This window comes from Peromyscus maniculatus, chromosome 3 (assembly GCF_049852395.1).
Source record: "Peromyscus maniculatus bairdii isolate BWxNUB_F1_BW_parent chromosome 3, HU_Pman_BW_mat_3.1, whole genome shotgun sequence".
Classification (NCBI taxonomy): Eukaryota; Metazoa; Chordata; class Mammalia; order Rodentia; family Cricetidae; genus Peromyscus; species Peromyscus maniculatus.
The window spans coordinates 23,168,273-23,184,358 of record NC_134854.1 but is presented as its reverse complement, the minus strand read 5'-3'; the positions used below and the strand labels follow the sequence as shown (position 1 = coordinate 23,184,358).

At 42.1% G+C, this 16,086-nt stretch overlaps 1 pseudogene; it reads right to left on the bottom strand.

Moving 5' to 3' along the window:
• Positions 1-775: 775 nt before the first annotated feature.
• On the bottom strand, positions 776-14,080 carry LOC102920465 (general transcription factor 3C polypeptide 3 pseudogene; annotated as a pseudogene).
• Positions 14,081-16,086: the final 2,006 nt, after the last annotated feature.

Genomic DNA, 16,086 nt, shown 5'->3' with positions numbered 1-16,086 from the left:
CCTGCTGTGAGAGGATCGGTTACTAGCTTAGTCATTCCTGCTTCTGCTTTTGATCCGCTTTGCCACGTCCACAGACCTCTCCAAACTCCTCCCGCAGGAAACAGGCTCTCCCACCATTTGTCCCCCATCCCACGAAGCCACCAACTTGCCGAAGTGCCGATCCTCTGTCCCATATCTGGACTTACCCAGTCTCCTACAGTAAAAAAAAAAAAACATGCCGTCCTACTAACATAGTGGGGTTCTGAAAACCTCAACTCTGAGTTTTCCTCCCAAAAATTTATTTCCTCTTAGATTCCAAATGCCTTTTGAATTTCCAAACTGAAGAATGGGCTTTCTTCCTTGCAGTGGGAAAATTTTCTCTTGATGCTTTCTCTGAAAACATGTGCATGTCTCTTGATGCACTAAATGGGAAAAGAGAAGACATGAGTGTCAGAGTCTCTGGGGATTAAGACAACATGGATTCATATTTTTGCCTTACCTTTCTAACAAAAGCATGGAAAGACTAACTGCTAACTGTAGCTAACACTTGTGTTTGGTGTTGTCAACTATGCCGTGGCTTCCCTAATCTGTAGACCCTTTCAACAGATGCCAGGTAACCACACAAAGCATAAAAAGAAGCAATAAAATCAACTGTAAAATAAGCAATAAAATTATATAGAAATAAGACGTTGCTAATTGGTCCAGTTTCTTCTTCTGTTTCTCTTTCTCCTCTGCACCTGTGCAGCTAAAGAGAAGAAAGCTTGCAGTCTGTCTCCATGACTTCTTTTTTTAAAAGTTAAATACAACCTTTATTCAATTCTGAAGTGCGTTCTTCAAAAGTTTCTCTTTCTAGGATAATTTCAAAAAAATCTGTTATTACCTGTTTGTTGGAAATATATATTTCAGCTGCTACGCTAACATCTTCCTTGGAAACTACGCCCTTTTGTCTTGAGAAAGCTTCTTCAATTATGTTTATAGCTGAAGTACTGCCATTGGCTTTATAGTAACACTTTGCTGTATCTCTAGCCAACTGCTTGAAACATTCTCCATCAGGTGGAGACAACAGATCTAAAATGCGCCTATAACTTTCCACGGCCATTCTTTGATCATCCATCTTCTCATAAAGGCTTGATCTCCCCCACAGGTGTCAGTAGGTTCATATTTAAGACCTTTTGTATAGCAAAAAATATCCAGCGTAGTATTAGCTTGTTCCAGAGATATTTCTGCCAGCCTAACCCATCCTTCTGTATCACTAGGATTTAAATATGCAGCAATCACCTCGAACTGCAATGATTTTTCCATGTCACTTTCATTCTCATATACCACGGCAAGTGCAGAAAATGGTTCAAAAGTCAATGAGCTTGTCTTATGATTTCCATGTACATCAATATTGCTTCTTCATGTTCTCCTTGAGCAAAGCGACTATTGGCTACACCTATGAGACCTCTCAGGACTCTGAGAAGTTTACTCTGTCATCTTTTGTTTTTTGTTTTAAGGTTGAGAACCATCTCCAACACAAATATGACCTCTGCAGTGGGTTGCTCAGATGTTTCCTCCTCTTCTTCCTCTTCATCGTCAGTCTTTCTGAGCATGGAAGTCAAGACTTTGTGAACTGACTTACTCCATCTGATGTTTCTCCTTCACTGGCATCTTTGTCCTGGGACTTGCTGGATCACTTCCTTTTGATGATTGAACTTCGAAAATATCTGGGTTTTCTTTGGGTTATGATTTTCCTTTTTCCTGAAGACTTTTTTTTCTTCTGTACTTTTCTCTCTTCTCTTTGTCTTTTGAACTCTCCAAAGGTGATTTTCCCTTCCGTGAAGTCCAGTAAGTTCCAGGATGAACCCCGATATGTCTGCAGGGCTGAAGCTTGGCTGTATGGTGTGCTTTGATCTAGCAATGGGGAGATCTTTTGCTCCTCCCCTTGGCATATTATAAAAAGCCCCTTTGAATAAACCTCTGGGTGGCTGGGTATTGATCCAGGGCCTTCCCAAAGCTATCCTGTGTCTCTGTCTTTCTTGTCATCTCTTTCTATCTTTCTACCTAGTAGTCTCTCATTCCTCTCTCCTCAACCTAAGAATCCTTCGAAACATGGGAGCAGGTTGGAGCTGGACTCCCACAAAGAGATTCCATACCATGGTAATTTATATAAAGGAAACATTTAATTGAGGTGGCTTGATTACTGTTTCAGCAGTTCAGTCCATTATCATCCTGATGAGAAGCAGGCAGACATGGTGCTGGAGCTGAGAGTGCTACAACTTGCAGGCGACAGGAAGTGGACTGACTGCCACACTGAGTGAAGCTTGAGAAAAGAGACCTCAAAGCCCGCCCCCACAGTGACACACTTCCTCCAACAAGACAACACCTATACTAACAAACCACACCTCCTAATAGTGCCACTCCCTTTGGGGGCCATTTTCTTTCAAACCACTGTTGCTATTATAATTTTGTGATTCCCTGTCACATACAGAAGACACTGTCTCATAACAGACGTCTCAGCCCTCTAGCTGTTAAAATCCTGCTGCCTCCTGGTCAGTGATGTTCTCTGAGCCTGAGGTGATAACATTATGTTGTAGATGTATCAGTGTGGGTTGGACACCCACTGTTGGCTGTCCTCATCATTTTGACCAGTTGTGGATCTCTGTAGTCATCTCCATATGTTGAAAAAGATTGGCTTCTTTGATGAGGGCCGAGAGCTACACTTATCTGCGGATGTAAGGATGAGAATTTAGAATTCAGCTAGAAATCATGTTAGCTTAAGGAAGTGGGAGTAGGTTCTACTCTAGAGTCCATGACCTCACTGGCTACAATGATAGCTAGCTGGTGGATTAATTTCTTTTTATTGGTGTAATAAGCAACGTGACCAAAAGCAACTTGAGGATAAGAGGGTTTATTTGGTTTACACATCTCAGTCACCATCAGTCCATTATGAAGAGAAGTCTGGGCAGGAATTTGAAGCAGGAACACAGAGACTGTGGAAGAATGATGCTTAATGGCTTGCTCACCCTGGTTTCTCAGCCTGCTTTCTTATGCAGCCCAGGAGTGGCACTGCTCCTGTGGCTAGGTCTTCCCACATCAATCATTAACCAAGAAAATGCCACACAGGAATGCTATCAGGTCAATCTTCTGAGGGTATTTTCTTAATTAAAGTTGTTTCTTTACTGATGACCCAGTTTGTGTCAAGTAGACAACAAATTAACCAGCACAACTGGTTTACAGTACCAGGCACAAATTCCCTCTTATTAAGTGCCTGAAATCTATTTAGGCAGCTGTTAGTTTACTCCAAGACTTAAGTACCACTGTTGCACTCATGGGAATATCTTGAAGGGAACATACACTTTGGACACAGGGCATGGAGGAAGCAAGCTGATATTTAAAGCAAGTCTTTAAATTACACCTATCTGGCTCTCCATAAATATAGACTAGGTTGTTGGGAGCCTTTGCAGGAGAGTTTTTTTTTTTTTCAGCTCCTTCCTTCCATCTAACTGTTTGGTGTACTGTATCTAACTCCTTCTAGATCTCCCCTCCCTTTCCTTCTTAGCCTAGTTATGCCTGTTCCAGTTTCTTCTACTTTGAGATTTCTTCTTCTTCTTCTTCTTCTTCTTCTTCTTCTTCTTCTTCTTCTTCTTCTTCTTCTTCTTCTTCTTCTTCTTCTTCTTCTCCTCCTCCTCCTCCTCCTCCTCCTCCTCCTCCTCCTCCTCCTCCTCCTCCTCCTCCTCTTCCTCCTCCTCCTCCTCCTTCTTCTCAGAAAGCACCTGTGGTATTTGTCTCTCTGTGTCTGTTTTATTTCATTTTAAACTATGTCCCCAGTGCCCTCTATTCTGTTATAGATATATCATTTCTTTTTGTGGATGAATAATTTTCAACTATGCATATAGACCATGTTTTCCTTGTTCATTTAAATATTGGTGGATACCCAGGTGACTCTGTATCTCAGCTCTTGTGAATAGGAAAATTAGCAAATAATTCCTAATGACCAGTACAACCTAGTAATTGAATATACTCCCTATCATAATATGGTTTTTCTAAAATTTAACTTGTGGCAGGCTCTTTACAGTAAATAAAAGCTCTATCTACTGACACTGTGTCTTAAGAAGCTGAGTATGGTGGCACATACTTTTAATCTTAGGACTCCAGAGGCAGGTGGATCTCTGAGAGTTCAAGGTTGGCCTGGTCTATGCTGAAAGTCCCTCTTTCATAATAAACAAACAAACAAAAAACAAAAAGGAGGCAATGTGAAAGAAAGAAAAGTATTAACCCATATATAACAAATAAATCCTTCTTTTAAATCAAATGTACATTATTTCAAAAACTTTAAAGATGAAAAACAGGTAAAAGTTAAAGATTAAATTACTCCAGTGTTAAAAAGTTGAATGTTATTATAGTAAAAACGTTGCAGATGATCAAACATTATTTTTTTCCCCTAACATTTTATGAATTGTATCTTGAAGGTTTTGTAAGGTTTTATCTGTCCATCTACTAACTAGGTTGAATTTGAACCAACCGAGTGGACAAGTAGGTGAAGAATTGGGAGGAGTCTGACAGCTTGCAGGGCACTTCCTGTGCAGAGAACCGTGAAAAGCTAAGCCCCGGTGCAGTTCCTAACACAAGACGGGGAAGAAGAGTATAGAGTGAAATGAGGCAAGATGATGAGAATATTGGACAGATAACGCTGAAGCCTGGACCTTTTCCTGGGGGTGATCAGGGATGGGTAGGGAACTCTCCATAAAGAGTGATGGGGAAGGCGGCTGCCTCAGAATGAGGCTGGGGATGGGATGACTGCCTGAGCGCTGCAGAGTGGTCCAGTGCGACAGGGAGCTGGGACATAGTGCAGTAAGAGTGGTGCTGGAGAAAACATACAAGTGTCACTCCTCGTCAGCAGCAGTTTAGCTTGTGACATATTCATATTAGTAGGACCAAAGCCACGGACAGCCTCCTCCTTGTTGAAACAAGTTCATCTTCTATTTTCACCAGCATGGTGGTGGGCTGGGAAGAGGCTGTTGGTCCACAGCTGGGCGTGGCTTGTGGTCACTAACAATTATAATCTTTTCTGCTTGTCATGGCTATTAGCTGGCTCTCACCCTGGCTGCAGGCATCTGATAATGCAAGGATTTGGACCCAAACTGAAGATAACTCGTATCTTACAGCTCCTGCCCAGACCCTCGGGAGTTGTCTGGAAATGGTGAACCCTGTTGTTATAGGGAACCAGTTCTGCTCTAAATGGCCAGGAGGAAGACACTCGGGCTCAGTGGAGAAAAGAACCTTACAGTCTTAGGGGTCACTAAGGGGCTCCTCAAAGTCTCATTTGGAAATTATTTTTGCCTTTCCACAAGCATAATACACCAGGTCGTTGATCTAAAGTATATAGTGTGCATATATGCAAATAGTGTGTATATTGCCTGTATATGTGCACATACATAAACACACATATATACAAAACCAGGAAGTCGCTCTGCAGAGAATGAGGATAAAAATGTGGCTTATAGTTAATACTCTCTGTCATCCCTTGTCCTTGCTTTCTAAGAAAACAAAACCATTCTAGATTATTATTATTTTATTTCTATTGTGACAGGATCTTTCTATGTAGCTCTTGCTTGCTCTGGAACTCTGACTGGCCTCAAACTCACAGAGATCCTCCTGCCTCTGCCCTCCTGAGTGCTGGGATTAAGTCACGTGTTGCTATGTCCAGCCCCACTAGATAAACTGGATAATTTTATAAGGTATCTAAAAAGTATACAATTTAACTTTTATATCATATGTTATATTTGTATGACTTAGGGAAAATTTACGTAAATAATGTTTTGAGTACATAGAAAGAAGTTCTAATTATAGCTAGGTTTAGAAATCCTTTCTCTGTATTTAAGCTGAGTTACATTGGCAAAAACTAAGAAATGTTGAAACAAGGTGAAAGCTGTTCTCCCCTAGGTGGGCAGGAATGTCCAGGAAGCCATAGTTATGAGGATGGACATTACTGAAGTGGAGGTGTTAACTTCATAAAGTGATGGAGAGCTCGCATTTTCTAATGTTCCCCAGAGGACTCTTAAGTTTAGAGCAGTTCAATGACTTATCAAGATCACACAGCCAGTCAATTGCAAATACTAGATGGAAACTACTTCACTTGTCTCAAAGTGCATTGCTTTCAGATAGTAATACATTGTTGTGGAATAATTCTCTTGTACACTGTAAAGATTTGTCACTTGAATTGGTTTAATAAAACACTGGTCGGTAGCCAGGCAGGAAGTATAGGTGGGGTGACCAAACTAAGGATGATGGGAAGGAGAAGGGTAGATTCAGGAGTTGCCAGCAGATGCAGAGGGAGCAGGTGATGAATGTGTCATGCTAATAAAGGTATCACCATGTGGCAGGGCATACATAAGGAACATGTAGACGAATTTCCAAATAGTCTTATTAAATAAGAAACACAGAGCCAAATACAAGGGTGAAAGCCTTAGAGATCAGAGAAATATGAATAGCCACCAACTAACCTTAGCTTACCATGCCACTGTAGCTTTCCAAAAGAACCAGCTTCTTCCTTTCTAACCTGAGCCTTTATTGCCTTGCTGTTCTGCCTTCTCATTGGCTCTTAGCCCAGCCACCTTACTTTCTCATCACTGCCTGTCTGTACAGACCTCCAGGTCTCTAGGGTTGATACTGGGATTAAAGGCATGTGTCACCATGCTTGGTTGTGTCCTTGAACACACAGAGACTCAGCCATGTGATCAGAATAAGGGCGTGTGCTGCCACTGCCTGACTTCTGTTTATGGATGGCTATGTCCTCTGATCTCCAGGCAAACTTTATTTATTAACATACAAATAAAATATCACCACAGGAACATGGGCTAACTTAAAATGTAAGAGCTAGCTAGTAATAAACCTGAACTATTGTCAGAGCATTTATAATTAATATAAGCCTCAGAGGGGTCATTTGGGGACAGGTGGTCAAGGACATGAAATGTCCATTTACATATGGCATTCTAACATGTGACCAAAATTTCCACATAAAACCTGATGAAGCTTAAAAAAGGATCCTAACACACAAGAACAGAGTCAAGCACAGATTCTTGGTAGCTGCCTTTTCTCCAGTGGGCTCTGTTAGCTGGTGAGCAGAGGTGTGGCTCCTTTAAGAGATGGCTTTCTGGCTCAATGCTAGTGTCAAAAATTGGACGGCTCTTTTCAGAGGCCCTGCTGCCAAACATGTACATGGAGTTTATGAGCAGCAGTGGCAGGCTACTTGGAGGCAGCGTGGACCTAGAAACTGCTCAGACTTGGGGCAGTAGACATGGCTTTTAAAGCTGGCCATAAACGTGTCTTCACCATGAGACTAGACTTCAGGGAACCAAGCGGGAGGAGCCAGCACCAGCACACCATGATCTAGGTTACCCAGTAGTTTTTTGTTCATACAGACAGAAAAGGTTACAGGAGTGCAGTAAGGACAGATTCAGACAAAAAACAAAAACAGAAACAAAAAACCTCTAACCAGATTACAGTGTATTTAAAAATACATGTAGGCTTGGGAGAGAGAAGAAAAAGGGTAGAGAAAGCCTTTCAAAAAGGAATAGAGTAATAAAAAATATAATAACCACATAAAGATGGAAAATACACAGAGAGTGTGGATTATGTATATTATTGTGTTTTCTTTAAAATCTTTGGCTGTTAAGAGACCTTGTATTATGAAAACTGCTATATTAAACCAACCTATATATTTTAAAATTATCTTCACCTCAAAATTTAAGTCAAAATACATGTTACTTTGGGGGAGAGGTTATGCTCTTGTTTCCACAGAAAATGAGTGGCTCTAGATTCCTTCTGGGTTAAGAAAAATCAGGTTTGATCAAGGAAGATCCCCTGAAAAATCTGGCTAAACATAAACAAACCTAAAAGAACTATATGACACATAATGCATATTTTACCTGCTCAGACATAAAACAAAAAAATTATCTTTGGTTGACTTGTGTACAATGCACAATCTATACTTATACTAATACAAATATGTATATTACCTTTAAAGTTTATATATTTTCAGAACAAGGAGGGCAGACACCAATGAAAATGATGGTCCACGAGATCCAACATCCAGAACAACTTCCAGACTGCTGACTGAGATGATCCAGCTTCACAGAATATTACACCTGTCTTAACAATTATTCTAAATTTTCTCAAGGTCTAAAAATTACAAGCAACCCAATCAACAGGAAGTAATCTAGAGAATTACACCCATATTTCAAAAAGATGAGTTATGGATATTTATTATCATTTAAGTGGGGTTGGTTAAAAATTGTTATTGATCATAGCAAAAAAAAGCTAAACAAAAGAGTTAAATTCAGAGATCTCTTTCTAAAAGAAGAAAGGGGGATATGATATAGAAATGACAGGATGAAAGGGTAGATTATTGAATTTACTTTAATCCAAAAAAAAAACAACTATTAATCTTACATATTTTATATTTGTATGGATTTTGGTTTATTGATACAAATTAAAGTTAATTTTGTTATATTGTATGTATATTTCTACTCTTGTTTAGGGTATTATGTTTATGCCACTCATTTAAAAATGTAATATATAATTAAGAAATACAGATTAATAGTCATCTATAATAGCAACCTTATAGTCATGTTAGTTAGGTTTTTAAGGTCATACAGAGATATATTTCAGATAGATAGGCAATCTTCAAACATATCAAAGACCTGAAGAATATGGCATTTAAAATATTTTAAGAACTTAGACTTTTCTAGACAGCAAGATACACCTGTTCCTAGCAGCATCAATTACTTCAAAGAGTATTATGGGCATCAAAGAAACTCCATATGGGGTTTATTTTGTTTATGGTAAAAGGTAACAATGTGGGCAAAGAAACTGACCTTGCCTCAATCGCTGACAGTTACTGTCCAAACTGAACCAGCAGGACACAAGAAAGGTGACTGCTGAACTTTGCCAAGACAAGGTCAGACAGTCCTTCAGAATTCCCTGCTTCACAGGAAAGTGTGTCAGATATACTAGACCTGTAGGCCAGAGCTGGATGCTCCAGTGTTACAGAGGAACTTTGGGTGACTGTCCAGGCAGCCTGATATCCCTGTCATTAGGTAACATTTCACCCTTCTGGAGTCTTTGATGGAGCTGAAGACTAGATAGCTATAGTTTTCTTTAGTTATGATAAAAGATAAATTAAGTACAAAACTTTGAACTCACAAAGATAACATAGATAATAGAGTATTTTCTCCAATTTTGCCAAATACAAATAGACTGGATATTGTAACTGTAATTCTTTCTTGATAACTGTTTTTGTTGTATATAATCTTATCATGTTAAAGTTAAAACCTTCCTTTTTAATTAGACAAAAAGGGGGAATGCCGTGGAATAATCCTCTTGTACACTGTAAAGATTTGTCACTCAAATTGGTTTAATAAAACACTGATTTGCCAGTAGCCAGGCAGGAAGTATAGGCAGGGTGATCAAACTAAAGATGATGGGAAGGAGAAGGGCAAGGTCAGGAGTTGCCAGCAGATGCAGAGGGAGCAGGAGATGAACATGCCATGCTAATAAAGGTACTGCCGTGTGGCAGAGTGTAAATAAGGAATATGGGTTAGCTTAAAATATAAGAGCTGGTTATTAATAAGCCTGAGCTATTGTCAGAACATTTACAATTAATATAAGCCTCAGAGTGGTTATTTGGGAATAGGCAGTTGGGACAGGAAATGTCTGTTTACATTCCATGGTCTCCTGTGATTAAATATGGGCTTGGTGACTTCAGGTACTCAAGAGCTACACCAATTAGGGCCAGGATAATAAGGGTGGCAAAATTATAAGAGAGAATGGTGAAAAGACAAAAACAACTAAAATATTAGTTCTGAAGGCAATAGTATCATTTTCTTCAGGCCCTAAGTGGGATTAAGTATCAGGTCATGGGATAAGAATTCAGCTTTAATTTAGGTCTGGTATCCTGACCTGTAATCCCAGTTGCTCAGGAGGCTAAGACAAGAGGCTTGCAAATTCAAGGCCTTCCTGGGCTAGAGAAAGAGTTCAAGGCTAGCTTGGGAAACTTGCAGGACTCTGTCTAAAAATAAGAAGGAAAGAAGAGAGGCTAGGGATGTAGCTTAGTGTTCGAGTGTTTGACCAGCACGCATGGGGCCAGTGTTCAATTTCCAGTATTGAAAAAAATGTAGTTTTAAGAAAAAGCTTTAGGGGTTGGTCTGATGGCTCAGGGGGCTAAAGGCCTTGTTTCCAAGCCTGGCAACATGACCCATGCAAAGAAAGAAGAAAAACCAGCTCCTGCAAGTTGTTCTCTGATCTACACACACACACACACACACACACACACACACACACACACACACACACACAATCACATTCATACACACATACACACTCACATAATACAACACTCACACACTCATATGCACAATTACATTCACATACACACTCACACACACACACACTCGTGCATGATCGTATACTAACACACTCATACACACAATTGCATTCACATACACAGTCACACACATACACAATACACAATCACACACACACACACCACCACCACCACCACCACCAAGTGTGAAAAGGTCCAATTAAGAAGCTTCTCTGGCAGGAGAATCTAAGCCATTGTTGAATAATTATATTGCCCTTCTAATCACCAGGGAAGAAGGTGAAACTTGTTCTGCGTGTACAATAGACAAGGACTAGAAGGAACCAAGATAACAGCCAGAACTGGCTATAAAAAGATTAGAAGCACTTGAAGCTCACCAAACGGTAAGAGCAGATAACACCTATCTGCAGGTTCCAAAGGTGTAAGCTGGGGGCTGGTGGACTGACCTCGCAGCCTGCAGTGTGAAGGTGGAGGAAGGACTGAGTCACAGGTGTCAACCAAACAAAACCCAAACATTTTCTAAACATGGTTGTTCTGAACAACTGACTATTGACTCAGGACTTCTCTGATAGGCATGAGAGCAAGCATGCCAAGGACCTGTGAGTCATAGAACTTCAGGGAAGTGCTCTAAAGAAGAAAAAAACATAGATAAGGAGTAATTCCTCCACGCAGGCATCATGGTGGACTTGTTCGTTTCTAGGCATCTGCTTGCCATCACGTCTATTGTTTAGGTTCTTTTGGAGAAGGGTTTGTGCTTGAGCCAGGATTTTGATTTGGTCACTTCCGGGGTTTGTCCATTTCTCATACTCCACAAATCTATGGCAAGGGCTTCCCTGCTCATTGTCCACTTCATCGAGGTTGATCTGAGTAAGTGTATAGAAAGGAGGTAATTTGACCTGCAGTGGTGAGTGTGTGCTTGACCTTACAGGAAATGATATGCCATACAGTTTCTCAGAAAGTTAGTGAGAACTCAGGAGGAGGTTGCCTGACTTGGCCTTAAACATTGTGTAGATAGCATAATAGTCTCCTCATTTTGGCATTCAAGACCCTCATCAGTCTCCCCTTGCTCACATGTTTAAGCAATCTGTATTTGGAATTATAGCAAATGTAGAAAATCATTTAAAATCTGTAAAACGTTCACTACATTCTAGGAAGTGATCATGGTTTTCTTCCTTGTTGCATTTGATATTCACAAAACTTAACATACCCTTATTTTATGGAGGTAACATAAGAACCTGAAGGAAGGGATTTAGACAATGTGCTTCAAGTGACAGGCTGATAGGAGAAGGATATTAATTTCTGGCCCTCTGACATGGGACTGTGCACTTCCTTTCTGGAAAGTGTATTTTTCTACAACTCTTTAGAATGTGATCATATTCCTCCTGATCATCACCAGGCTTATCGACACCATGTTGGTCAGAAGCCATTGATCACAGTTCCTCATATCCCAGGTGGGGAACAATGGTGTCAGTGGACAAATGGCCAACAAGTTAATGTTGATTTATGGCAGAGGTGATCAATTTGTTCATTGATTACTTGCAGGGGGTTGATTGTCATAGGTGAGAAATATATATGTATTTGGTATCTAATGGGGTTCACAGAGGATTTACTATTCTAATTATGTTCCAAATATTTCATGAGACTAAAAAATCATGTTCTGCTGATCTAAAATTACAATGTAATTGCCCAGTAAGGTCCCACAGCCCCCCAAACACTACAGGCTGTTGCCATTGCTCTTGGTTACTCTCCAGAACTTTGTGTTAAGGCCCTATCACTGAAGACACCACACTTGAATCACAAGACATAAAGAAATCAAGCTGGGAGCTTCATTCTGGCTAGATTACATAGTGCTAAAAGGAGCTATGCATGCTACCAGAGGCCACAAGGAATCACTAGTCTTACTCAGCTGTGACCCCTGCAAGCTACCTGCCTGGCAAGACATGTCCACTGGTGTGGTAGTGGCATGAATACCATAGGAGTAACCGATCATTTTCTGATTGGATTTAGACCCATTCTAAAAGTTGAAACTCATATCTGGCACCATTTTTGGGGACCAAGAACTTGTGGCTAAACAGATTATGGGCCCTACTGGAGAACCTATTACTATTACTTAGCTAAATGGACATCTATTAAACTAATTCTTTTTTATATATAACATAATTCTTTATTGATTCTTTGGGAATTTCACATCATGTACCTGAATCCCATTCACCTCCCAGTCTCTCTGTATCTACCCCTCACCCCTGCAGCATTGCCCAAAGCAAATTAATGTAAAACAAAACAAACAAACCCACCTTACTCCTCTGTCTTTCCAACACCTCTTCATTCTTTCTAGTGGCATTGGGAGCTGTGATGTGTCACACAGTATACTGTTTTGTCCAATCAGCCCTGCTCATAAAATGTTCATTGCAGTGAGTCAGTCTGGTTCAAGGCCTCTGGCACACTATCATCACTGGACACTTACCTGACCTCCTCTTTGATATCCTGCTGTTGCCCCGAGTCATAGAGATCCTGGGGCTATTGTTCTAGTCCCTACATGCAGTTCGGGAGGTCATAGTTGTGGTAGATGTTACGGTGGGCCAAGCCAAGACCCAGGATGTGGGTCTGGGTGGTAATTGAGCTGGTTGGTCTGGGCCACTGGGACTGGCCCTCTCAGATAAGGGGCAGAACCAGGTCTCCCATGCCCGCTGTGAGAGTTGGGGCCATTTCTCCCGAGTGCCAGGCCAGCTCTCCCATGGTGGGGTGGAGTGACGACCAGGTCTTCTGCTGTAGTGTTCAGCAAGGGGCAGGGCCAGCCACCCCAGGGCCAGTGACAGGCACAGCCCTCAGATTTCAACATGCATGCTTCCTATGACCCCCCACGGTAACACAGGCCAAGGATATCATCACAGACCCCGGCTGCAGCAGGAACACGACCCAGACATGGCTCTCAGTAGCAGCTAGGGCCTGGATGTCACCACTCCCCTGGTGGCAGCACAGGCCATCCACATCAGTATGGCTCCAGTGACAGCAAGGTCTCAGGTGGCCATCCAGACCCTGGGCATTCCTACAGCCTCCAGTGTTAACAGGAACCACGAACATCAACTCAGACCTTGGCTGCTACTGTGCCACAGATCCAGACATGACCTTAGGCAGCAGCCCTGGTCTGGATGACACCATGGCCCCAGATGACAACACAGACCACTGAGATTGGAGTGGTCCTGGCAGTGGCATGGCTTTTGGGTGCCAACATGGCTACAAGTTGTGGCCTAGACCCTGGGCATCCATGTGGTCTTTGGTGGCACCACAGGCCATGAACAGCAACACAGATCCAAGCTGTGGTAGGACTACAGACCCAGACATTGTCCTCATCAGTGGCTGGACTGGGATGTCACAATGGCCTCAGGTGGCAGTTGTAGGCTACTCAGATCTCCAGGTGATGGGTATTTGCACAGCCTTTGGTGGTATCAGGAGCCACTGATATTAACCCAGACCCTGGTTGTAGGAGGGCCAATGACCCAGACATGGCCCTAGACCACAGTCCGGGCTCTGATGTCACCATGGCTCCTGGTAGCAGGACATGCCATCTAGATTAGCATGGCCTGAGCAGTGGTGTGGCCCTTGGACATCAACATGAACTCAGTCACCTGCACGGCCTTCGGGGGTTAATGAGGCCATGGACATCAACACCAACCCTGGCCACTGCAGGGCCACAGACCCAGACATAGCCCCTGGCAGCAGCTTGGGCTTGGATTCCATCATGTCCTCAGGTGGCAGCACAGTTCACCAATATCTACATGGCCCCTGTGCCTGTACTGCCCTCAGATACCAAAATGGCCACAGGTGGTGGCCCAGACCCCAGGCATCTCTGTGGTCTTGGTGGCAGCATCGCAGGCCATGGACATTAGCACAGACTCTGGCTGTGGTAGGACCTTGGACCCTGATATGGTCCTAGGCAACAGCCCAGGCCTGGATGCCACCATGGCCCCAGGCTGCCAGCATTAACCCATTCCTCACGGCCCTTGCCTCTTCAGTTCCACCTCTACCACAGCAAATGAACTGCTCGGCCTCCCCCTCTCTCCCATTTCTCCACCATATACTTGCATCATAATGGCACCCACACACCTGGTCAGGCAAGGTGCCAGGTGGTCCTGTGGATGCCTTCAGCCAGCCCTGTGGGTGTCTTTTGCCCACCTGAACCCCGTGGCATCAGGCAGACCTGTGATTTCCTTCCTATTAAATTGCTGCATAATAACTTAGGCTTATACTCCACGATGACTGCATCTGGCAGCCCTTACACAGCAGGGCGACTGAATCGAGAAATCACAGCAGTTGTGACAGCAGGCACAAGACTTGAGAAGGCTCACGCCAAACCAGCATGCAGAGGGAGGTGGGCACAGAGTCCCGTCCCTAAGCCCTTAGAGCTACTGCCAACTGGTAGCTTGAAAGGAGCTAAAGTAGTCACGGGGCCAGAAGCAAGAGTCTGTGATACCTCAGTTCATCCTTGTGCTCAGTTGCTAGAGATATCTCCCTTGGAAGCAGGTGCTCTAGGAAAAAGACGTGTCGACTATAAGTCAGATGTCTGATGCAGTGAGCTTCAGACCCCACTTCCTCTATTGAACCCGGGTTTCTCATTTATAAAGTTAAAATATTGGAAGGTCTAGCTTGAAGTCTTTCTGCTTCTACAAGAAACTCTTTGTACAAAGAAAGAGACTTTCTCAATTAGGATTCGGTGAGCATACATTGTGTACTCAGATTAGTTCTTTTTGCATGTAAAATCCCATTTTCCAAAAAATACTCAACTTCATATGGAAAAACAAAAGACCCAGGATAGCTAAAAGAATCCTATAGGATAAAGCAACCTTTGGAGGCATCACCATCCCTGACCTCAAACTCTACTATACAGCTATAGTGATAAAAACAGCTTGGTACTGGTATAAAAACCGACATACGGACCAATGGAATCGAATTGAAGACCCTGACATTAATCCACACACATATGAACACCTGGTTTTTGACAAAGGAGCCAAAACTATACAATGGAAAAAAGAAAGTATCTTCAACAAATGGTGCTGGCATAACTGGGTGTCAATATGTAAAAGATTACAAATAGATCCATATCTGTCACCATGCACAAAACTCAAGTTCAAGTGGATCAAAGACCTGAACATAAATCCAGTTACACTAAACTTAATAGAAAAGAAAGTAGGAAGCACTCTTGAACGCATTGGCACCAGAGACTATTTCCTAAATAAAACACCAACAGCACAGACCCTGAGCACAACAATTAATAAATGGGACTTCTCGAAATTGAGAAGCTTTTGCAGGGCAAAAGACACAGTTAATAAGACAAAAAGACAGCCAACAGAATGGGAAAAGATCTTCACCAACCCCACATCTAACAGAGGATTGATCTCCACAGTATATAAAGAACTCAAGAAACTAGACATCAAAATACTAAACAGTCCAATTAAAAAATGGGCTAAAGAACTAAACAGAGAATTCACAAAACAAGAATTACAAATGGCTGAAAGGCATTTAAAGAAATGCTCAACATCCTTAATCATCAGAAAAATGCAAATCAAGACGACTCTGAGATATCACCTTACACCTGTCAGAATGGCTACGATCAAAAACACCAATGACAGTCAATGTTGGAGAGGATGTGGAGCAAAGGGAACACTCCTCCACTGTTGGTGGGAATGTAAGCTTGTACAACCACTGTGGAAATCAGTATGGCGGTTTCTCAGAAAATTAGGAATCGA